We start from the raw sequence: 25681 nt of genomic DNA on the forward strand, positions 1-25681 counted from the left end.
TCATTCTAAAATGTGTGTGGTGTTATTTAACTGTGGTTTTGATTTGCATTTCCCTACTGACTAATGATGTTGAGCATCATTTCATGTGTTAGTTTGCCATCAATATATTTTCTTTGGTGAAGTGTCTTGTCTTAGTCATCTGTTGCTGCTATAACAGAAATACCACAAATGGATGGCTTTAACAAAGAGAAATTTATTTTCTTACAGTCTAGTAGGCTAGAAGTCCAAATTCAGGGCGTTAGCTCCAGGGGAAGGCTTTTTCTCTCTGTTGGCTCTGGAAGAACATCCTTGTCATCCGTCTTCCCCTGGACTAGGAGCTTCTCTGAGCAGGAACTCCAGATCCAAAGGACACACTCTGTTGCCGGTGCTTCTTTCTTGGTGGTATGTGGTCCCACTTTCTCTGCTCCCTTTCCTTTTGTCTCTTTTAAGATACAAAACGGTGCAGGCCACACCCCAGGGAAACTCTTTACATTGGACCAAGGATGTGACCTTAGTAAGGGTGTTAGGATCCCGTCCTAATCCTCTTTAACATAAAATTACAACCACAAAATGAAGGACAACCACACAATACTGGGAATCATGGCCTAACCAAGTTGACACATATTCTTGGTAGACACAATTCAGTCCATGACATGTCTGTTCAAATCTTTTGCCCATTTTTAATTGGGTTGTTTGTTTTCCAATTGATGAGTTCCCAGTATCCTTTATATATTCTGGCTATCAGTCCTTTTTCAGATATGGGTTTGCAAATATTTCCTTCTAGTCTGTGGCTTGCCTTTGAATTTTCCTAACAGAACTTTTTTGAAAGAGCAGAAGTTGTTGATTTTGATGAAATAAAATTTATCAAATTTTTTTATGTGGTAGCTGAGAAATCTTTGCCTCATCCAAGAACAAAAAAATTTTCCTTTATATTTTCTTCTAGAAATTTATGCTTTTGGATTTATGTCTATGACCCGTTTTTAATTTTATACATGATCCAAAGTATGGGCTGAAGTTCTTTTTTATTTTCTTCTTCTTACATGTGGATGTCCAATTGTTCCAGCACCGTTTGTTGAAAAGACTGTCCTTTCTCTGTTGAATTGCCTTTGCAGCTTTATCAAAAATCACATGACCATACCTGATGTAGGAGTTCTCCCAAAAGATACGTTGAAATTCTAATCCCTGTATCTCTGAATGTGACCCTGTTTGGGGATAGGGTTTTCTTTTATGTTAATGAGGTCGTACTAGAGTAGGGTGGGTCCTAAACCTAATCACTCCTGAGTGGTATCTTGTAAAGGAGAGTACAGATACAGAGACAGACACATGGGTGGAGGGCGGGGGACGCCATGTGACCACAGAGGCAGACTCACCTATAAGCAACAAAGGAACACCAAGGACTGCCGGCAGACACCAGAAACTAGGGAATCAACATGGCTGTGACCCTGATTTGGGCTTGTAGTCTCCAGGACCGTGAGAACATAAATTTCTGTTCTTTAAAGCCACTCACTTTGTGGTATTTCATTAAGGCGGCCACAGGAAACCAAGGCAGTGGATCTATTTCTTGACTTCCTGTTCTGTGTCACTGATCTATGTGTTTATTCTTTTACATATACCATGCTGTTTTTTTTCCTGTAGTTTTATAGTGTCTTAAAATCAGGTAATGTGAGTCCTCTAACATCATTCTTTTTCAAAAATTTTCTGGCTATTCTAATTCCTTCTATTGTACAGATAAGTTTTGGAATAAGCTTGGGATTCTGATTGGGGTTACATTTAACCTCTAGCTCAATTTGGGGAAAATAGACATCTTAACAATATTGTGTTCTCCAATCTATGAACATGGTATACATCTCCATTTGTTCGGGCCTTATTTAATTTCTCTTAGCAGTGTTTTGTTGTTTTCAGAGTACAGATGTTATGTATAATTTGTTAAATTTATCTCTAATTATTTCATGGTTTTTGATGCTGTTGTAAATGATATCTTTTATATTTCTTTTTTTTTTTTTATTATTGCCGTTGTTAGGTGCTGTGGAGTCAGTGATTCCAGTCCAGTGTAGGAGCCATGGAGGTGTTCTTGAAATGTACACCCAGGTGAGCTGGGCATGCAGTGAAGTTACCTCACCCACCTCTAGGCAGATGGAAATAGTTATTGAGCTAACTACACTCAACTGGTTGAGAGCAGACAGAGCTTTTTCCTTCCCACTCTCCTCTTTAAACATGCTCAGTAGAAGGAGTCCTTCTCTCCCCCTGGAAGAGATTGCTGGTGGATCTCACATCTTAGCCAATCACTCAAAAGTCATGAAACCTATTCCAAGCATCTTCAGGTCATAGAAGGGTCTAGTCCCGTGTAATCTTCCAAGTTCTGAGCTCCTTTCCAATTTGAAGTTTCTTCCTCCCCCAACTTGGGTAGGACCCTGGCTCCTTTCCACTCACCACATCCAAGGGTGAGGTTCAGGGACTGCGGGAGCTGGTATAGTTGCCATCTGGCAGAGATGTCCCCTTGGGAGGAGGCTTTTGTGAGATCCTTGGACACACACACACATACACACACTTTGACATGAGTAATGCCTTTCCTCCACCTGGGTACTTAAAACTCTCCCCTCAGCTCCTGGGATTCTGGGGTCCACTGCCGTGTTAGGCTCACCTCTCTAGGTGGAGTCTGCATTCTCAAGACAATTTTGGCGCCAGCTATTGTAGGTTTGGTTCCCCTTAGGAAGCTCTGCAGCAAAAATTAGCATGAACCAGTAAACCAGTTGCTGTCAAGTTGATTCTGACTTATGTGTGACAACGTAGAACTGTGCTCCATAGGGTCCTCATGGTTCTGACCTTTTGGAAGCAGGTCATCAGGCCTTTCTTCTGAGGTGCCTCTGGGTGAGTTCAAACTGCCAACCTTTTGGTTAGTAGCCACCCAGGGACTCCTAGAAAGTAGCATCTTTCCCTGGTGTGGAGTTGATTCCGAGTCATAGTGACCCTATAGGACAGACTAGAACTGCCCCATAGGGTTTCCAAAGCTGTATTCTTTACAGAAGCAGACTGCCATCTCTCTCTCCCACAGATTGGCTGGTGGGTTCAAACCACAAACGTCTCGGTTAGTAGCTGAGCACTTAACCACTGTTCCACCAGAACTCCTAGAGATTAGCATACAGGAAGCTTACTAGGAAATGCTCTTGGGATCAACATCTGTGGAAGAGAAGGGAATAAAATAGGATTGGGCAGAGGGAGAAATTGTGTTGAAGCAGAGTATCAAGGAAGGCCTCCACCAGACCCACCGGGAGCTAGGAACCTGGGATGGTTCTGGAGGGTTGCTCTCAGTTGGACATTATATCCCTTTCTCAACCAGTCATTGGATATGGGCTACCTGGGGAGGGGATGTGACCTTGGTCAGGTGACTGTTGTCTAAAGAGGGCAGACAATTGAAGGCTGTTGTCCAGCAGCACTCCCAGGGGCTGGGCGTTAAGTCCTTCCATTCAGAATCAGGTGGCTCTGGGCAGTGTAGCACAGCATGCCCCCAGCTTAAAAAAAAAAAAAAAAACAGGACAAGAAAGAATTCTTGGACATTCAAAATGATTGCCAAAATAAAAATCTGATTGAAAGGTTGGAATGTAAGGAGAAATATATTTTTAAGAGGTAAAAAATAAGAGAAAAAAGACAAGAGACTCGGAAAAATAAACCAAGAGAGAACAGAGAAAATGAAATTATCGAAGAAATAATGTCAGAGAATTTTGTGGGCTAAAGGACTTGCACCTCTAGATTGAAAGGCCTCAAAAGTCCAGGAAAATGAAGAGAAAAAAAAAAAAAAAAAAAAACTTATACCTACACACATGCTTCAGATGTTTTAGAACCTCAAGAATAAAGAGAAGATTCTAAATGGTTCCCTAGAGATAAAAACAAGCTGTCTGTGAAACAGTAAATCAGACTGGCCTTAGGCTCCATTAAGGGTGAAGGTGAGCAGACCATGAGATCATGGCCATCTAGGTTCTGAGAGGGAAGATTCTCAACCTAGAATGTATACCCTCAGCTAAAGTCTTAGTCAAGTGGAAAGGTAGAGAATTTTCCAGATAGAAGAGTCTCACAAAATTCACTTCTTCCTCATTGTTTCTTAGGAATTTATTTATGGAGTGAAACAAGGGAGTGAAGCAAGAAAGCACAAGGCATGGGATCTAGGAAACAGTACAACCAGACCAGGGACATTCCTGGATGCAGCTGTATAACAAGACCAGAGAGTAAGCAGTCCAGGTAAAACAGAAAGCCTCAGAGGGAAGTTTCTGAGCAAAGGTGGACATAACAGAATATCTGATTGGATGGAAGGGTTGGACAAAAAAAAATATATATATATATATAATATATATATATTATATATATAATACACATAAATAGGACAAGAAAAAAAAGGCAATTATAAACTCCTGGAAAATAAAACGTTGTGTAACAAAGGAAGGGAGTGTAACAATACTTACACTCTGCTGTGAATGATACATGTCATGATACTGTGTCCACTGCTTATTGATATTTCAACTTTTAGAACCAGCTTATAGGCAAAGCACAGAAGTCTTAATTATGGTTATAGAACAGATTATCACTGTTATCAATCTTGACTGTGTAAAGAGTTAATGAAAGAAGTTGGCCAGTGAAAGCTGAAAGGAGAAATAATGGCAAAAATAACTTTGCCTTACAAAGTAGAGAGTTATAAAATAATAACTGTAGTTTACAGTATAAGAAATAAAGTAACAATCTAAGTACCTGTTTCATTTTACTTGGATCTACAATCAACACCCATGGAAGCAACAGTCAAGAAATAAAAGATGCATTGCATTGGGCAAATCTGCTGCAAAGGACCTTTTTAAGGTGTTGAAAAGCAAAGATGTCACCCTGAAGACTAAGGATTTTCTGACCCAAGCCATGGTATTTTCAATCCCATCATATGCATGCAAAAGCTGGGCAATGCATAAGGAAGACCTAAGAAGAATTGATCTCTTTGAATTGGGGTGTTGGTGAATATACTACTGAATATAATATTGAATATACCATGGACTGCCAAAAAGAACAAACAAACCTGTCTTGGAAGAAGTACAATCAGAATGCTCCTTAGAAGCAAGGATAGCGAGACTGCATCTTACATACTTTGGACGTGTTATCAGGAGGGTTCAGTCCTTGGAGAAGGACATCATGCTAGGTAAATTACAGGGTCAGCGGAAAAGAAAAAGATACTCAACGAGATGGATTGATACAGTGGGTGCGGCAATGGGCTCAAGTATAACAATGATTGTGAGCACGGCGCAGGACCAGGCAGTGTTTCATCCTGTTGTGCATAGGGTCGCAATGAGTCAGAACTGACTCCATTCATCTGTTGATGGGCACTTGTTGGCAACAACAACAAACACCCATCAACAGATGAATGGATAAGCAAACTATGGTACATACACACAATGGAATATTACACAATGATAAAGAACAATGATGAATCTGTAAAACATCTCACAACATGGATGAATCTGGAGTGCATTTTGCTGAGTGAAATAAGTCAATCACAAAAGTTCAAATACCGTATGAGACCACTATTATAAAAAACTCAAGAAAAGGTTTACACACAGAAGGAAACAATCTTTGGTGGTTATGAGAGCAGGGAGGGGTGGGGAGGAAAAAACACTACCTAGATAGTATTTGAGTTGTAACTTTAGTGAAGGGTAAGACAGCACACAATCCTGGGGAAGTCAGCACCACTTGAGTAAGGCAAAATCATAGAAGCTTCACAGAGACACCCAAACCCTCTGAGGGACCAAGTTATTGGGCTGAGGGCTGGGGACCATGGTCTCGGGGGACATCTGCTTAACAGGCATAACACAGTTTATAAAGAAAATGTTCTACATCTACTGTGAGTAGCACCTGGGGTCTAAAGAGCCTGCAAGTAGCCATCTAAGGTATATCTACTGGTCCCATCCCAGCTGGCGCAAAGCAAAATGAAGAAAACCAAAGACACAAGGGGAACATTAGTCCAGAGGGCTAATGGACCACAACCTCCACCAGACTGAGCCCAGAATAACTAGATGGTATCAAGCTACCACCTTTGTCTGCTCTGACAGGGATCACAATAGAGGGTCCCAGACAGAGTGGGAGAAAAATGTAGAATGAAATTCAAGGTCACACACACAAAAAAAGACCAGACTTGCTTGTCTGACAGAGACTGGAGAAATCCCAAGAAAATGGTCCCCAGATGCCCTTTTAATTCAGTACTGAAGCATCTGCCAGGCGCTCCTTGGAAACTCTATGGGGCAGTTCTACTCTGTCCCATAAGGTCGCTATGAGTCGGAATCGACTCGACGACACTGGGTTTTTTGGTTTTGAAGTCACTTCCGAGTTTTACCCTTCAGCCAAATTTAGACGGGTCTATAGTGTTGCTGGAAACCCTGGTGGTTAAGAGCTACAGCTGCTAACCAAAAGGTCAGCAGTTCAAATCCAGGTACTCCTTGGAAACCATATGGGGCAGTTCTACTCTGTCCTATAGGGTCTCTATGGGTCAAAGTCGACTCGACGGCAATGGGCTTGGTTTTTTTTATAGGGTTACTATGAGTCAGAATAGACTCGACGGCAGTGGGTTTTAGTTATAGGGCAATCAATAATACATGTGAGGAACATACTTCATAGTTCGATCACGTACATGAGACTAAATGGGCACACCAGCCCAAAGCAGAGGAGAAGCCAGGAAGGGACATGAAAACTGAATGAATGGAAACGGAACCCAGGGCGGAGAAGGGGAGAGCGTTGACACATCGCTTCATGGGGTTGGCAACCAATGTCACAAAACTATGTATTAATTGTTTGATGGGAAACTAATTTGCTCTGTGAACTTCCACCTGAAGTACAATAAGAAATAAATAAAATTTAAAAGTTGTTACAAAGGCCCAAATGAAAAAATAAAGTGGATTTGTTGGGAAAGAAATAAAATTGTTTTTAAATATAATTCTGCAGGAAATAACACTAAATAAGAAAGACAGAGTGGATACAAGGATCTCAGTCACAGTAACCCAGCAAGGAACTAAAAATAGTCTAACTACATCGGGAGGAGGGGTGGCAGCCTCAATGAAGTACATGTTCACCTAATCAAGCAGGAAGTCATTAGATAATGCCCCAAACTAATGGCTTAAGAAATAGCAATCCGAGCACTTATTTAGAGGTAAAGGGGAAACCACCAGAAGAACCAGATAAAACAGCTGAAGTGTTTGCCCCTGGAGAGAGCGCTGGGGAGGAAGAAGTGCTCAGGAAGAATATTTCTATTCGTTAGCTCCTCTATACAATTTGGTTTTTTATAATTATGTTCTAATTATTATTCTGTTTAATTATTTTTAATGTTCTAAGAACTCGTGGCTTTGGGTAGGAATATTGAATATACCCTGGACTGCCAGAAGAATGAACAAATCTGCCTTGGAAGAAGTACAGCCCGAACGCTCCTTAGAAGCAAGGATGGCGAGACTTCATCTCACATACTTTGGACGTGTTATCAGGAGGGACCAGTCCCTGGAGAAGGACATCATGCTTGACAAAGCACAGGGTCAGCAAAAAAGAGGAAGCCCCTCAGCGAGATGGATTGACACAGTGGCTGCAACAATGGGCTCAAGCATAGCGACGATTGTGAGCATGGCGCAGGGCCGGGCGGTGTTTCGTTCTGTTGTACATAGGGTTGCCGAGTCAGAACCGATCGATGGCACCTAACGACAACAATAAGGGCAACAAGAATTTCTGTATTATTGACACAGTTGTGACCTGGTTGGACATGGCTGCCGGTGACAGATGAAAGAACTTGTCCCCAAGGCTCTGTCTTGGGTCCGGTCATCAGGTTTCCCGGATTCGCTGCTCTCCAGAGGCCTCAGGAGGCTGCATGTGGGAGCAGGGTCTCCTCCCGGGTGCAGTGAGCAAAGTGCCAAGACAATTCACATCTTCTTAGGCAAAGGAGCAGGCCCAGCCTAACCCACCAGAAGGACTTTCACTCTCTAGCTTTGCTGGAGCTGGGCCAATGATCCTGGTCTGTCTGCCCGGGGCCGGGATGCTGCGTATCCATCATGCGTGGGGGGAGGTAGGGACAGCCTCAGGCACCACTGACCCCCACATTCCTTCACACTGCTGCCAGAAATTTCCAAACAGACCCACCTTGGCCTCCGCACCGGCTCTCAGGAACCCTGGCCAGTGTTCCACCTGGTTTCCTAAAAGCCTGGAAAGATATAATTAGGGGCCTTAGCTGAGTATCTCCTCAGTGAACTAAGGAGAAAAGAACAAGATAAACAAGTCCCTGACCCCATGGCACTTACACTACTATTTGGCATCAGCGTAAAAGCCCAGGGTCTGGGCCAGGCGGCCCAGGTTCAAATCCTGGGCTCCTCTCTCAGCCCCAGTGACCTTGGCCTTGCCCCCTTGTGCCCACTTTCCTCATTTGTCCACTGAGGATAAAACATGAGGATTAAACGAGTTGATACTTATCATATAAAGAGCACTCAGAAAACTCAGAGCCCTGCTGAGCCCTGCCCCACCAGGAGTGAACCATAGCTTCTCGTCTTTCTGCTCAACCAGTTCGCCACAGGGAAGGTGGTCCAAATCCACTGAGCTGAGCTAAGGACTCTCACCAGGACCTCCGATCTCAACCTGTGTGAGTTATTTTTATATGTCAGTGTTTCTAGGCTACGGTGCCCAGTTGCTTGGTCAAACCCTAGTCTAGTCTGTTTCTGTGAAGGTACTTTGTAGATTAACATGGACAATCAGTTGAATTTAAGTAGATAATCTTTAATAATGTGGGTGGGCGGGCCTGATCCAATCAGTTGAAAGGCCTTTAGAGCAAAAGTGAAGTTTCTCTAAAGAAAAATGCCACTGGTAGACTGCGGTATCAGTTTCTGCCCAAGAGTTTCCAGCTTGCCAGCCCGCCCTACAGATTTGTGCCAGCCCCTACAATTGTGTGAGCCAGTGCCTTGAAATAAATCTGTTTATACGGAGACCCTGGGTGGTTCAAACTGTTAACATGCTTGGCTGCTAACCGAAAAGGTTGGTGCTTCAAGTCCACCCAGAGGTGCCTTGGAAGAAAGGCCTGGCAACCTACTTGTGAAAAATCAGCCATGAAAACTCTACGGAGTGCAGATCTACTCGACACACACGGGGTCACCACGAGTCAGAGTCGACTCAATGGCAACCGGTTTTTCAAAAAAGCCAAACCCATTGCCATCAAGTCGATTCCGACTCATAGCGACCCAATAGGACACAGTAGAACTGCCCCATAGGGTTTCCAAGGAGCGGCTGGTGGATTTGAACTGCCAGCCTTCTAGTGAGCAGCTGAGCTCTCAACCGTTACACCATATATACGTCTGTATGTATACTTTGTTGTTGTTGTTGTTAGGTGCCCTTGAGTCAGTTCCGATTCGAAGCAACACCGTGTACAACAGAACCAAACACTGCCCGGTCCTGCGCCATCCCCACAACCGTTGCTGTATTTGACCCCGTCGTTGCAGCCGCTGTGTCAACCCATCTCCTTGAGGGCCTTCCTCTTTTTCTCTGACCCTCTACTTTACCCAGCATGATGTCCTTCTCAGGGACTGGTCCCTCCTGACAACATGTCCAAAGTACATGAGACAAAGTCTCGCCAGCCTCACTTCTAAGGAGCACTCTGGCTGTAATTCTTCCAAAACAGGTTTACTTGTTCTTCTGGCAGTCCGTGGTATAGTCAATATTCTTTCCAATGCCATAATTCCAAGGCATCAATTCTTTTTCAGTCTTCCTTATTCCTTGTCAAGCTTTCACGTGTATATGTATATATAGTTAAGAACTTGGCTGCTAACTAAACGATTGGCAGTTCAAATCCACCAGCCACTCCTTGGAAACCCTGTGAGACAGTTCTACTCTGTCCTGTAAGGTCACTGAGTAGGAATCAACCCGTTGCTATCAAGTCAATTCTGACTCATAGCTACCCCATAGGGAAGAGTAGAACTGCCCATAGGGTTTCCAAGGAGCGGCTGGTGGATTTGAACTGCCGACCTTTTGGTTTGTAGCCATAGCTCTTAACAACTGTGCTACCAGAGCTCCCAATATATGTATATACACCAGTTGGAAAAACATACCTGTATCTATATCCTACTATTCCTGTTTCTCTGGTAAAACCCTGACTGAGACACCCCGGGATATTCCCAGGTACCCTCTGTGCTCCTAGGATCTCTGCTTCCCCAGGCTGGCACCAGGGAGCGAAGGGTCTGGCATGCTCTGGGTGGCTCTAGTCAATCCCGAACTACCAACCGAGGATCCTCCCACACCTGCTAAGGTCCTGTGGCTCCCTTTGGTATGATGGGCTTCACCCTAGAGTGAGACAAGGAGCTGGGGGTCCGGACTGAAGGCCCAGGCAAGGCTTTTCCCTACCCCTTGCTGACACACAGGGGCTGTCAGGTGCTGGCCTGGGGTGACATCCCACCCACCGTAGGGATATAGTTCAACTTGTTGGCGAAGGCTGTGGAGAGCATCCATTTGGTCACCTCCTCTTTAGGGTGAGGTCCCAGGCATCATCCGTCTCAGACTCAGTCCTGTCTGCCTCCCATCACCCCAAAACCAGACTCCAAATTTCTGGCACTATCTAGAGGCAAAACCAGAGAAGGCAGAGGCCAGGAAGCCAGCTCAGCCCAGAGCTCTGAACCTCGAATGCCTAACGTCAGAGGCATCCGTCATCTCCCAGCTAACTGAGTCAGGAACTTCACTTTTGCTTGAATTGGGTTTCCGTTGCTTGCAACCAGAATCATCCTGACTAGTGCAAAAAGAAGCAAGAGCATTTGGAGTGAGCCCCGCCACTCCTGGGGCATATGACAAGTTGCTGGCTGCAGGAGGTGCTCCTTGCAGGGGGGAGGTGGGGAAGCAATCTATGCTGTTAATCCTGTAGTGTGTCCTCACGGAGTTGGAGTGGGCTAGGCAGACTACCAGAAGTTTCCCCAGGGGCTAGTATGTAACACCACTGAACTAAATCAGCACTGTTGGCATTGACTCGACGCCAACAAAGCAACAAGTCGATGCCAACTCACGGCGATCCCATGTGTGCAGAGTAGAACTGCTCCATGCGGTTTTCAAGGCTGGGAACTTTCAGAAGCAGATCTCCAGGCCTGTCCTCTGAGGCACCTCTGGGTCCGTTCAAACCTCCAACCTTTCAGCTAGTTGTTGAGCTCTTAACCATTCGCACCATCCCAAAACCTACTGCCATCGAGTCAATTCCCAACTCACAGCGACCCTATAGGACAGAGCAGAACTGCCCCATAGAGTTTCCAAGGAGCGCCTGGCGGATTTGAACTGCTCACCTCTTGGTTAGCAGCTGTAGCACTTAACCGCTACGCCTCCAGGGTTTCTGCCACCCAGGAACTCCTAAATCAGCAATAGGGGTCAGCTTACTCACTCCCCCACCCCTCACGATTCCATAAATAAAATTGGCTGAATAGAAATTGCTCCCTCTCCGCCGAAGTACTTAAGAGGAAAGAAAAAAAGGCTTCTTGGAGTATTTTGCGGTACATATTCACTAGAAGTCATTGCCAATTGAAAGTCATAAATTCCAAACCAGATACTGCATGAGGTCATACTGTGTCCTGTCAAGAAATGAGTTATTTCTAAGAAAACATTCTGCATCCCACTCTGGTGAGTGGTGTCTGGGGTCTTAAAACCTAGCAAGCAGCCATCTAAGATGCGTCAATTGGTCTCAACCCACCTGGAGCAAAGGAGAATGAAGAACACCAAAGTCACAAGGAAAATATGAGCCCAAGAGAAAGAAAGGGACACATAAACCAGAGACTCCATCAGCCTGAGACCAAAAGAACTAGATGATGCCCGGCTACCACCAATGACTGCCCTGATAGGGAACACAACAGAGAATCCCTGAGGGAGCAGGAAAGCAGTGGGATACAGACCTCAAATTCTCGTAAAAAGACAAGACTTAACGGTCTGACTGAGATTTTTTTTTTTTTTTTTGAGACTGGAGGGAACCCAGAGGTCATGGCCCCCAAACTCTCTGTTAGCCCAAAACTAAAATCATTCTTGAAGCCAACTCTTCAGACAAAGATTAGACCAGACTATAAGACATAAAATGATGCTAGTGAGGAGTATGCTTCTTAACTCAAGTAGACACACGAGACTATGTGGGCAGCTCCTGTTTGGAGGCGAGATGAGAAGGCAGAGGGGAACAGGAGCTGGTCGAACGGACACGGGAAATACAGGGTAGAGAGAAGGAGTGAGCTGTCACATTGTAGGGAGAGCAACTAGGGTCCCATAACAATGTGTATATATATATATATATATATAAAAGAAATGAGTTATTGCAAACCCTGGAATATACCTCCTGCTGTGGATTGAATTCTGTCTGCAAAAAATATGTGTGTCAACTTGGCTAGGTCATGATTCCCAGTATTGTGTGGTTGTCCTCCATTTTGTGATCTGATATGATTATCCTATGTGTTGTAAATCTTAGCCTCTGGGCCTGTGGTTTCAAACTGCCAAAATGTCGGCAGTTCGAATCCCCTAGGCTCTCCTTGGAAACCCTACGGGGCAGTTCTACTCTGTCCTCTAGAGTCGCTATGAGTCAGAATCTACTCGACGGCAACGGGTTGGTTGTTTGGTTGGTATGTTTGTGGTCATGATCTTATTTGAGAGTGAGCTGTCCATTATGTTAATCAGGCAGGACTCAATCTACAGGATTAGGTTGTATCTTGAGTCAATCTTTTTTGAGATATAAAAGAAAGAAGTGAGGAGAGAGAAGTGGAACCTCCTACCACCAAGAAAGAAGAGCTGGGAGCAGAGGGCATCTTTGGACCCTGGGGGTTCCTGTGCTGAGAAACTCCTAGACCAGGGGAAGATTGATGACCAGGACCTTCTCCCAGAGCAGGCAGAGGCAGAAAGACTTCCCCTGGGGCTAGCACCCTGAATTTGGACTTCCAGCCTCCAAAACTGAGAAAATTAATTTCTTGTTTGTTAAAGCCAGTCACTGTGGTATTTCTGTTATAGAAGCACTAGAAAACTAAGACACTTCCCCAAAAGGTATGGTTCAGAGAACCGCCTTCCTGGGGGCCTTGGAGGGCAGCTGGAGACAGCCTCGGAGCCTGTATCTCAGACGGCTGCCATAACAATATCCCACAAACTGTGTGGCTTAAAACAAGGGAAATTTATCGTCCCACTGTTCTGGAGGCTAGAAGTCTGCAGTTAAGATGTCTGCAGGACCATACTTTCTCTGAAGGCTCTAGGGGAGGATCCTTCCTGGCCTCTCCCAGCTTCTGATGGTTGCTGGCCTTTCTTGGCATTCATTGTGGCCATGTCACTCAAAGCTCTCCATCGTCACACAGCTGTCTTCCCTTGGTGTGTCTGTCCCTGTGTCTTTTCTCTTCTTACAAGGACACCAGTTATACTGGATGAGGGCCACCCTACTCCAGATGTAAAAGTGGAGTGGAAGAGGCGTCTGACCTCCTCTAACATCACATACACACACACACACACACACACACACACACACACACAAAACAAAACCCAAAGCCATTGCCATTAAGTCAATTCCAACTCACAGTGACTCTATATGACAGAGTAGAGCTCCCCCATAGGATTTCCAAGGAGCAGCTGGTGGATGCAAACCTCCTACCTTTTGATTAGCAGACAAGCTCTTAACCACTATGCCACCAGGGTAGAAGGAAAATCAAGATCAAGGGCCCAAGGCTGATTCCTATGAGGCAGAGGTCAGACATACCTTCTCCCTCCACCATCGTTACCAATTCTGACACCAGCCATCCCTCCCATGGCACTCTCTACTTCTCTGCTGAGTTCAATAATTCATTGCAATGGCCACACAGAACTCACAGACTATACTCACGGTTATGGGGTTTTTTAGGGAAGTAACAGGTTGCAGTTCAGATTCAGGAGTGCTCAGGGTACAGTTCTTCCATCAGGGCAGCTCTTCTCAGCCGTGTTCCCAGGCACAACTCTCTCTGACCATTGGCCTCTGCCCTGCTCGGGCAAGTGCCTCAAGGCATCCCACTCCACCAGTAAGCCTCGGCCTGACGCACTCAGCTCTAGCTCCATGAGTCAGCAAACCCAGCTCCACCAAGTGCCCACAGGTACCCTTCTCTGTCAGAAAGCCTCCTGCCTGAAGGTAATCACTTTCTCGCCCCGTGGGCCAGGAAGCCCACAGCTCTGTCTCTTGCCTCTGCTGCCACTGTTTCCTGCCACCGCTTCTTGCCGTCTTCAGTGTTACAGCTCCGTCTCTCAGTCTCTTGGTTCCAGGAGCTTCTCAGCATCGGGATACTGGGTCCAAAGGGTGCACTTCGCTCTGGTACTTCTTTCTTGGTGGTAGTGAGATTCTCCCCTCCCACCTCTGGGGTGGCTGATTTTAAGCCTAGAGGATGGCAAAACTGACCAATCCCTTTGTTAGGCTTCCATATACCTTATTTGCAAAGTCCCACTCAATCACTGTGTGTAAGTCACAAAGACTATGGCTAAAAAAAAAAAAAATGGCTAGAGGGGCCATATTAAGTAATTCATTGCACTACAAGTATGACCTCGTCTAAACTTGATTACATCTGCAAGGATCTTATTTCCAAATAAGGTCACATTCATAGTACAGAGGGTTAGGACATCAATATCTTTTTAGGGGGCACAATTCAACCCATAACAGTCCTTAACGCCACAGGGAGACCACACCAGCCCTGTCCAGATGACACTGAGCTTCTAGCTGAGTGAGAAATAAGTTTCTGTCTTGTTTCACCTGGTGTTGATGGGGTCCTTGTAACCACAGTTGAATTTATGTCTAATTCATACACAAGCTGAAACGAGAACAAGAACTATAGAGAAGTAAGAAAACCGTAAGAGGACTTTTTTCAGCCACTGGAAGTGCATCTGTTTCTCTAAACAATATTTTTAGAAAAGCAGATTCTACATAGTCAAACCAAATCCATGTTGAGCAAATATTTAAAGACTTTGTTTTGAAAGAGAAGCAAAAAAATTGTGATTTGGTCATACATCATACAATAATGAACAAACAAATCTGTCGTGGAGGAAGTACAGCCAGAATGCTCCCTAGAAGCAAGGATGGTGAGACTACGTCTCACACACTTTGGCCATGTTATCAGGAGGGATCAGTCCCTGGAGAAGGACACCATGCTTGGTAAAGTAGAGGGTCAGCGAAAAAGAGGAAGACCCTCAACGAGATGGATTGACCCAGTGGCTGCAACAATGGGCTCAAGCATAGCAACGATTGTGAGGATGGTACAGGACCAGGCAATGTTTTGTTCTGTTGTACATAGCGTGGCTATGACTCGGAACCGACTCGACAGCACCTAACAACAACAACATGGTCATACAACGGAATATTCCATAGCACTGAAATAGGACAAACTAATGTTATGCACAGCAAAGGTGAGCCCTGTGGATGTTGTGTTGTTGTTAGGTGCCATCAAGTTGGCTCCAACTCGTAGCGACCCTATGGGTAACAGAATGACACTTTGCCTGCTCCTGTGCCATCCTCACAATCGTTGTTATGTTTGAGCCCATTGTTGCAGCCACTCGTTGAGGGACTTACTCTTTTTCACTGACCCTCTACTTCACCAAGCATGATAGTGAAAGGAGCCATACAAAAGAAGACATAGTATATCACTCCACTTATATGAAACTCAGAAACAGGTAAAACTATTCTGTGATGTTAGAGTCCGAATAGATGGGACCTCGAAGGGTGTTAATGGGGGGTCTGAGGGTACCTTCTGCAGTGTTAGGCACATTCTATATCTTTACCTGGTGGTGGTGGCGCAGACATATAAACACCCATAAAAACTTACCGACACGTCTGCTTAAGATCAGTGTACTTTATGGTAGGTTGTTAGCTGCTGTTGAATATGTACGTTATACCTCGATATAAATGCTTTTATAGTTGTTGAAAATGAACACAATAAAACATACACTGGTTCAACAATTTCTACATGTATAATTCAGTGACATTGATTACATTCCTCAAGTTATATAATCATTCTCACCCTCCGTTACCTAATAGCTCCTCCCCCGTTAACATAAACTCTCTGTACCCCAAGCTTCCTATCTAACCTTTTGAGCTGCTCTTGTCAATTTGATCCTGTACAGACAATTCTTTAAAAGAGCATAATTCTCAAGGCAGACATTCTTTACTAATTAAACTAAACTACTGTTTGGTTTAAGGAAGACTTCAGGGAATATTTTTGGTTTAAGTTGGTTCCAACTCATAGCGACCCCACGTACAACAGAACAAAACACTGCCTGGTCCTGCGCCATTCCCACAATCATTGTTATGTCTGAGCCCATTGCTGCAGCCACTGCGTCAATTCAATCTTTTTGAGGGTCTTTCTCTTTTTTGCTGACCCAAGCATGATTTCCATCTCTAGGGCTTGGTCCCTCCTGATAACATGTCCAAAGCATGTGAGACCAAGTTTCCCCATCCTTGCTTCTAAGGAACATTCTGGCTGTACTTCTTCCAGGACAGATTTGTTCGTTGTTCTGGCAGTCCATAAAAAAAAAAAAAAAATTAAAAAAAATTTTTTTTTTCTTTTTTTATGTCCATGGCACATTCAATATTCTGTGCCAACACCATAATTCACAGGCATCAATTCTTCTTTGGTCTTCCTTATTTATTGTCCAGCTTTCGCATGCATCTGAGGCAATTTAAAACACCATGGCTTCAGTCAGGCACGCTTCGTCCTTAAAGTGACATCTTTGTTTTTTAACACTTTAAAGAGGTCTTTTGCAGCAGATTTGCCCAATGCTACGTGTGGTTGGATTTTTCGACTGCTGCTTCCATGGGAGTTGATTGTGGATTATATAATTACAATATAGGCTGTCTTTCCTCCATTGAATTGTGTGAAAATAATGTGGTGGGGGAGATGTCTGACCTCCTCTAACTTCACAAGAGGGAAGGGGAATCAAGATCAACAGCCCAAGGCTGATTCCTACGAACCAGAGGTCAAACATGCCCCCACCCTCCAAACTTTTTACCAATTCTGACACGAGCTGTCCCTCCCAAGGTACTCTCTACTTCTCTACTGGGTTCAATAATTCGTTGCAATGGCCACACAGAACTCACAGACCATATTCACAGTTGCAGAGTTTATTAGGGAAGTAACAGGTTACAATTCAGGTTCAGGAACCCTCAGGATACAGGTCTTTGATCAGGACACTTTCTTCTCAGCCGTGCTGCAGACGAGCCTCTCTCTGGCCCTCGGCCACTCAACCTGGCCTCTGTCCTGCTGGGGCAAGCATTGCAAAGCTATTTAGATCCACCAGTAGTGTCTGGAGACATCCCACTCCCACCAGCAAGCCTCCTGCCCAGAGGTGCTCAGTTTTCTCACTCTGGGGGCCAAAAAGCTCACTGTGCGTTCTCTGGCTGGTCTCCTGGTTCTGGTTCCTCTGCGGCTGCTGTTTCTCTGCTGCTACTTCTTGCCATTTTGCCATCTTCAGTGTTACAGCTCTCTTCTGGATCTAGGAAAGTACCAGTGCAGGGATCCCGGGTTCAAAGAACAGGCTCTGCTCCCGTCTCTTCTTCTTGGTGGTAGTCAGTTTCCCCTCTGCTCTGGGATTGGCTCTCTTTTAAGCCTAGCAGATGGCCGAACTGACCAATCCCTTTGTTAGGATTCCATACACCCCATTTGCATGGTTCCACCCCCACAAGGGTGCCATGCACCTTATTTACATTTATTAGCAAGCTATCCAATCCCCTTGGTGGGCCACAAGCACCTTATTTGCATACTCTTACCCAGTCATTTGGTAGAAGTTACAAAGACACTGGCTGTTGTGGTTGTTAGGTGCCATCTAATCAGTTCCAACTCACAGTGACCCTAAGCACAACAGAAGGAAACACTGCCTGGTCCTGTGCCATCCTCACAATTGTTGCTATGCTTGAGCCTACTGTTGCAGTCACTGTGTTAATTCATCTTGTTGAAGGCCTTCCTCTTTTTCACTGACCCTCTGCTTTACCAACCATTATGTCCTTCTCCAGGGACTGATCTCTCCTGACAACATGTCCAAAGTATGTGAGACGCAGTCTCGCCATCCTTGCTTCCAAGAAGCATTCTGGTTGTACTTCTTCCAAGACAGATTTATCCATTCTTTGGCAGTCCATAGTGTATTCAATATTCTTCGACAACATCATAGTTCAAAGGCGTCGATTCTTCTCTGATCTTCCTTATTCTTTGTCCAGCTTTCGCATGCATATGAAGTGATTGAAAACCCCATGGATTGGGTCAGGCCCACCTTAGTCCTAAAGGTGACATCTTTGCTTTTTAACACTTTAAAGAGAACTCTTGCAGCCAATTTACTCAATGCAATGTGTCTTTTGATTTCTTGACTACTGCTTCTATGGGTATTGACTGTGGATCCAAGTAAAATGAAATCCTTGACAACCTCAATCTTTTCTCCGTTTATCATGGTGTTGCTTATTGGTCCAGTTGTGTGGATTTTTGTTTTCTTTACATTAAGGTATAATCCATACTGAAGGCTGTGGTCTTTGATCTTCATCAGTAAATGCTTCAAGTCCTCTTCACTTTCAGCAAGCAAGGTTGTGTCATCTGCATAACACAGGTTGTTAATGAGACTTCCTCCAATCCTGATGTCCTGTTCTTCTTCATATAGTCCAGCCTCTCAGATTATTTGCTCAGCATACACATTGAATAGGTATGGTGAAAGGATACAACCCTGACACACACCTTTACTGACTTTAAACCACTCAGTATCCCCTTGTTCTGTTCAAACAACTACCTCTAGATCCATGTACACATTCCTCACGAGCACATTTAAGTGTCCCGGAACTCCTATTTTCCTCAATGTTATCTATAATTTGTTATGATCCGCACAGTCGAATGCCTTTTCATAGTCAATAAAACACAGGTAAACATCTTTCTGGTATTCTCTGTTTTCAGCCAGGATCCATCTGACATCAACACCACGTACCCCTGGTTCCATGTCCTTTCTAAATCCTGTCTGAATTTCTGGCAGTTCCCGGTTGATACACTGCTGCAGCCCCTTTTGAATGATCTTCAGCAAAATTTTCCTGGCACATGATATTAATGATATTTTTTTATAATTTCCAGATTCGGTTGGATTACCTTTCTTGGGACTAGGCATAAATATGGATCTCTTTCAGTTGGTTGGCCAGGCAGCTGTCTTCCAAATTTCTTGGCATAGACAGGTGAGCACTGGCAGTGCTTCATTGCTTTGTTGAAACATCTCAATTGGTATTCTGTCAATTCCTGAAGCCTAGTTTTTTGCCAATGCCTTCAGTGCAGCTTGGACATCTTCCTTCGTGCCATCAGTTCCTGATCACATGTTACCTCCTGAAATGGTTGAACATTGACCAATTCTTTTTGGTACAGTGACTCTGTGTATTCCTTCCATCTGCTTTTGATGCTGCCTGCAACGTTTAATATTTTCCCTGTAGAATCCTTGCGTATTGCAACTCGAGGCTTGAATTTTTTCTTCAGTTCTTTCAGCCTGAGAAATGCTGAGTGTGTTCTTCCCTTTTGGTTTTCTATCTCCAGGTCTTTGCACATGTCATCATAATACTTTACTTTGTCTTCTCCAGCCGCCCTTTGAAATCTTCTGTTCCGTTCTGTTACTTCATCATTTTTTCCTTTTGCTTTAGCTACTCAATATTCAAAAGCAAGTTTCAGAGTCTCTTCTGACATCCACTTATGTCTTTTCTTTCTTTCATGTCTTTTTAATGACCTCTTGCTTTCTTCCTGTATGATGTCCTTGATGTCATTCCATAACTCATCTGGTCTTCGGTCACTAGTGTTCAACATGTCAAATCTATTCTTGAGATAGTCTCTAAATTCAGGTGGGATATACTCAAGCTTGTACTTTGGCTCTCGTGGACTTGCTCTAATTTTCTTCAGGTTCATCTTGAACTTGTATATGAGTAACTGATGGTCTGATCCACAATCAGCCCTTGGCCCTGTTCTGACTGATGATATTCAGCTTTTCTTTTGTCTCTTTCTAAAGATGTAGTTGATTTGATTTCTGTGTATTCCATCTGGTGAGGTCCATGTGTATAGTCACTGCTTATGTCGGTAAAAAAAAAAGGTATTGGCAATGAAGTTGTCGGTCTTGCAAAATTCAATCGTGCGATCTCCAACATCGTTTCTATCACCGAGGCCATATTTTCCAACTACCAATCCTTCTTATTTCTAGCTTTCACATTCCAACCACCAGTAATTATTACTGCATACTGATTGCATGTTTGATCAATTTCAGGCTGCAGAAGTTGGTAAAAAATCCTCAATTTCTTCATCTTTGGCTTTAGTGGTTGGTGCATAAATTTAAATAATACTCATGTTAACTGGTCTTCCTTGTAGGCGTATGGATATTATCCTATCACTGACAGCATTGTACTTCCGGGTAGATCTTGAAATGTTCTTTTTGATGATGAATGCAACACCATTCCTCTTCAGGTTATCATTCCCAGCGTAGTAGACCATATGGTTGTCCCATTCAAAATGACAAATGCCAGTCTATTTCAGCTCACTAATGCCTAGGATTTCAATCTTTATGTGTTCAATTTCATTTTTGACAATTTCCAATTTTCCTAGATTCATACTTTGTACATTCCAAGTTTCAATTATTAATAAATGTTTGCAGCTGTTTCTTCTCATTTTGAGTTGTGACACATCAGCAAATGAAGATTTACTCCATGTACGTCATTAAGGTTGACTCTACTTTGAGGAGGAAGCTCTTCCCTGGTTGTATTTTGAGTGCCTTCCAACCTGAGGGCCTCATCTTCTGGCACTATATCATACAACGTTCCACTGCTATTCATAAGGTTTTGACAGGCTAATTATTTTCAGAAGTAGACTGTCAGGTCCTTCTTCCTACTCTATTCTTAGTCTTGAAGCTCAGCTGAAACCTGTCCACCGTAAATGGCACTGCTGGTATGTGAATACTAGCAGCATAGCTTCCAGCATCACAGCAACACACAAGCCCCCACAGTACGATAAACTAACAGATGTGTGGGGGCTTGTGTGTTGCTGCGATACTGGAAGACTATTACTGGAAGACTATGGCTAAAAGACCCATATTAAGTAATTCACTACCCTGCAAATTGCTTACGCATCTTTGCTAAAAATTCCATCGAGCGTTTTTGTAGTTTGTCTATTTACTTTTAATTGCTAATACATTTGTGTTTAAATCTATCTTATTTTGTGCTACTTGTCCTGCCTATACTGTTCTTTCTCTTCTTTCTTGGCTTCTTCTGGATTGGTTGAGTGTACCAATTCATTTTTCCCTTCTACTAGTTTACATGACATACTCACTGTATTATTTTAGGATTACCTTAAAAGTACCCGAAGCCCTGGTAGTGTAGTGGTTAAGAGCTACGGCTGCTAACCAAAATGCTGGCAGTTTGAATCTTGGAAACTCTATGGGGCAGTTCTACTCTGTCTGATAGGGCTCTTATAAGTCAGAATAGACTTGAGGGTAACAGGTTTCTTTTTTTTTTTTTTAAAGTACCCACATATTCACCTCTTTTCTTTCTTTTTGCATCTATGTTCTTCCATTTGTGATCACTTACCTTCCACCTGAAGAACATTAGTTACAGTTTGCAAAATGACCACAAATTCTCCCCATTCCTGTACGTAAGTCACTTTGCAATGTGACTTTGCTGTTCCTCTCGTCAAAGAGTGTTGCTCTACCTCCTGAATCTGGGTTTGACCATGTGACCTGCTGGGGTCAACGGGATATTAGTAAAAATGACACAACAGGGGCTTGAGGCTTGCACTCTCATGCGGCTGTAAAACCTTCTGCCACCACGTGATCAAAGCTTAGGCTGACCTCCTGGAAAATGAAAGACAATACGGAAAGAGGTCCCACCCATCCAAGCTGAGGCCCGAGACAGGTGTAAGAGCAATCTAGACCAGCAAGCTCCAATCAAGCTGACCCAAACCAGAAGAGCCACCTGGCCAAATCACAGAAAAATAAGAAATTGTTGTTTTAAGCCACTACATTTTGGAGAGGTTTGTTATATAGCAAAAGTTAGCATAATATTTCTCTTTAGTGCAAGTGAGCTGGTGGAGGAATAGAATTATATTTTCCATTGTGGATGAATCAGTATTGCCACTCTGTCACTCCTTTAAAGCTAACCTGGCCTTTTTCTCTGGTTGCATTTAAAATTTTCTCTTTGATCTAAATTTTCTGAAAATTCACCGTGAATTACCTGTATGTGTATTTCTTTTTATTTATTCTGCTCAGGATTTTTTGGTTTTCAAAAGTGAATTATAAAAGTCTTTGTTTAAAAGATCTTTACTCAGTGAATTGCATCTCATCAGATTAGGAAAATTCCCAGCCATTATCTTTTCAAATATTATCTCTGACATATACTTTCTCTCCTTTTAGGATTCCAATTATACATATTTTAGACTTTTTCACTTTATGTCTCTTACATTCTTTCCTGTATTTCCACCTTTTTGTCTCTCTGTCCTGCATTCTAGATGATTTTTTTCTGTCCAATCTTCCAGCTCATTAATTCTTTCTTCAGCTGTATCTAAACTACTGTTAAGCCCACCCATTAAGTTCTTAATTCAGGTACTAACTTTTTCACTTCTAGAATTTATAGTGGTTCTTTTTTTAAATCTGCTAATATAATTTTATACAGTTTCCTTTGTCCGATAAAAATTTCAAGATTTTCTTCTAGTTTTTGAGACAGAGTAAACACTGTTATTTTATATCCCATGTTTGATAATTTCAAATCTGAAGCATTTGTAAGACTGTTTCAGTTGTCAGTATTTCTGTCAGCTCTTGTTCATAATGTCTTGTTTCTTTGTGTGCATGGTATCTTTGACTATGTTCTGGATATTCTATTTGAAAAGTTATTTAAAGGAAATTTTTGAGGTCTAGGATGAATTAGGATGAATATTTCTCTTTCCAAAGAGAATCTTCATTTTCCTGGAACTGCTACCACTCTATGATCACCTTAATTCAAGTTCAAGGCTTGAGATTCCCTGTATTACCCAGGCAATTTGAAACAGGATTAAAAATCTATGTGAGTGCTGGTTTACTTCTACCTTAACATGGAAGAAATTATCAGATTTAAGGTTTGGCTTTTGTCTTTAACACTCAACAATACTACCAAAACCACAGCTCAGTGTCACAGATGTTTATTCCAAATAGGTAAATCCCCTCGAGGCAAAATGGCTTTGAATTCTGGGTTTTCTTGCCCAGCTCTCACTTCTAGGTTCTTGTCTAATTATTCCATCCTGTTTTGTTAGCTAATCGCTGCTTTTAAGAAAATTCTTTTTAAATTTTTCAGTCAACCTTTTCAGTTTCCTCAACAGGAGGGTTGTCCTGAACTATCTGACCCACCATTACCCGAACAGAAATCCCAGTCAGGAAGAATCAAAGAGAAGAAATAAACTTACGCAACTAGAGAAAGCAAGAAAATCTTGCATTCTGAGTGCTGTCAAAACTTTACTTCCCGTGAGGTTGAGTATAAGACAATGATATCTACTTTCAGCACTTCTATTAGTTAACCAGAAGAATTACATACCAAGGGCCATGTCTGAAAAGATGGCTGTTCAATCTCTTTGATGTGATTAGAATAATCAATTTGATTTTCAGTCTTAAATAACATGTTGGCTTTCAAAATCGAGTAATAAACAAAAAACATTAAGAGAACTTTGCTTGGAGAGGAAATTGCATCCTAATAATTTTTCTTTGTTTCATTCTAGACTCCAATGCCCAATTGATGACTTGGCTGAAAATTTCAAACTTCAAGTTTTTCAAAAAGTCAATTCACCACGTTCCCCTCCCTGCCTTTTGTTTTACTATTTGATGAGATGAATGTGTTAAAGAAGCACACTATGCTTGATTGATTATTTGTATAAAATATATGGCCAAAGAAGAGGTGCTGTTTTCTCAAGCCTTGGAGATAACACTAAAGCTAATGGTGGTGATAGTGTCTTTGAAGCTGAGTTTTTATAAAAATTTATTTCAGTCATTTATTGAGCAGATTGTGTTCCAGGAACTGTGTTAAGTGTTTTTGATGTATTATCTTGCTTCTGTATCTAGCTCAAGGTCATAGAGAAAGTGGCAGAGTTGGCCAGGTCCATCCAAGGTCAACACCTGTTCTCCTAACCACCTTGCTTGCTGACTGACCTTTTCAACATGAATGAGCTGCACTGGAAAACTAATTGTTGGAACATTTCGTCATTGGTGCTCCAGCCACGCTGGGTTCATGATTAGGAGTCTGGGACATCATGAAAGGAAAAGACTCCTGTTTGAAGGATGTGCCTTTATCCTAAGCACTGACCAACACTTCTGCTGAGGGACCTCCGTGAAGACCTTGCCCTCAGAAACCAGAATCTCTGGAAAACAGCTCATTAAACAACACGGTGTCTGTGTTGTTTTGTGAGCCTTGCAAGTCACTCACCTTCTGTCCCATACTGAGGCTTGGTGGGTATTGGGTTGGTTCAGACTCTATTAGTTATCTATTGTTTCATAACAAATTACCTCAGAACTTAGCAGCTAAAATCAAAAAGCATTGATTGTCTCCAGTTCTCTGAGTCAGAGATTCAGGAGTGTTTTAGTGGCTCAGGGTCTCTTATGAGGTTGCAGTTAGGATAGTGGCTGGGGCTGCGTCATCTGAAGGCTTCACTGGGACTGGAGTATCTGCTTCCTACATGTCTCACTCACACAGCTGTTGGTGGGAGGCCACAGTTCTTCATCACATGGGCCTTTCATAGGCCGGCTTGAGTATTCTCATGGAATGGAGGTTAGCTTTCTCACAGAGCCCGTGATAGAAGAGTGAGAACAAGAAGGAAGCCACAATGCCTTTTATAACCTAGTCTTGAAAGTTGTGGACCAAAACTTCCAACACACCTAAGCAAGTCAATAAAGCCTGGCCCACACTCAAGCAGAGGGGAACTAAACAAAAAAAAAAAACCAAATCCATTGCCGTCGAGTCAATTCCGACTCATAGCGACCCTATAGGACAGAGTAGAACTGCCTCATAGAGTTCCCAAGGAATGCCTGGCAGATTTGAACAGTTGACCTTTTGGTTAGCAGCTGTAGCACTTAACCACTATGCCACCAGAGTTTCCAGAGGGGAATTAGGTTCCACCTTCTGGGGGGAAATTGTCAATGAATTTGTAGACATATTTTAAAACTTTCAGACTCTTTGAGCCGAAGGACAAAAACTCAACTTGGAAAGGGAGGTATTTATGGGCCCACATGACCAAATCATGGGAAGGGGAGAGCAAAGCCAGCCTTTCAGGGATCAAGGACCTAAAAATAAAAACCATCTCTCTCTCTCTCTCTCTCACACACACACACACACACTGTTGTGGGTTAAATTGTGTCACCTCAAATATGTGTTGTAACCCTGGTGGCACAGTGGTTAAGCACTTGGCTGCTAACTGAAAGGTCAGTGGTTCAAACCCACTAGCCGCTCTGCAGGAGAAAAACGTGTCAATCTGCTTCTGTAAAGATTACAGCCTTGAAAACTCTATGGGGCAGTTCTACTCTGCCCTATAGGGTTGCAATGAATCTTAATCAACTGATGGCACACACACACAAAAATTTTTTAAATCCTGTGGATGTAGTCACTTTCCATAGTGCAATTTAATGTAATATAATAAATTCATCGAGGTGATACCAGTGTAAAGTGGATCCTAAACCAATCACTTCTGAGTTATACAAACAGCAGCATAGACGAGGGACACGCACACGTGCA

General features: G+C 43.1%; 1 long non-coding RNA gene across 1 annotated transcript; it reads left to right on the forward strand.

Moving 5' to 3' along the window:
* LOC111753169 (uncharacterized) lies at positions 1–25301 on the forward strand. The gene is made up of 3 exons (XR_002788043.2): positions 1–381; positions 2000–2067; positions 23679–25301. It is a non-coding gene; the product is annotated as an uncharacterized LOC111753169 (long non-coding RNA).
* The last annotated feature ends 380 nt before the right edge of the window (positions 25302–25681 follow it).

This window comes from Loxodonta africana, chromosome 7 (genome assembly GCF_030014295.1).
Source record: "Loxodonta africana isolate mLoxAfr1 chromosome 7, mLoxAfr1.hap2, whole genome shotgun sequence".
In the NCBI taxonomy this organism is placed as follows: domain Eukaryota; kingdom Metazoa; phylum Chordata; class Mammalia; order Proboscidea; family Elephantidae; genus Loxodonta; species Loxodonta africana.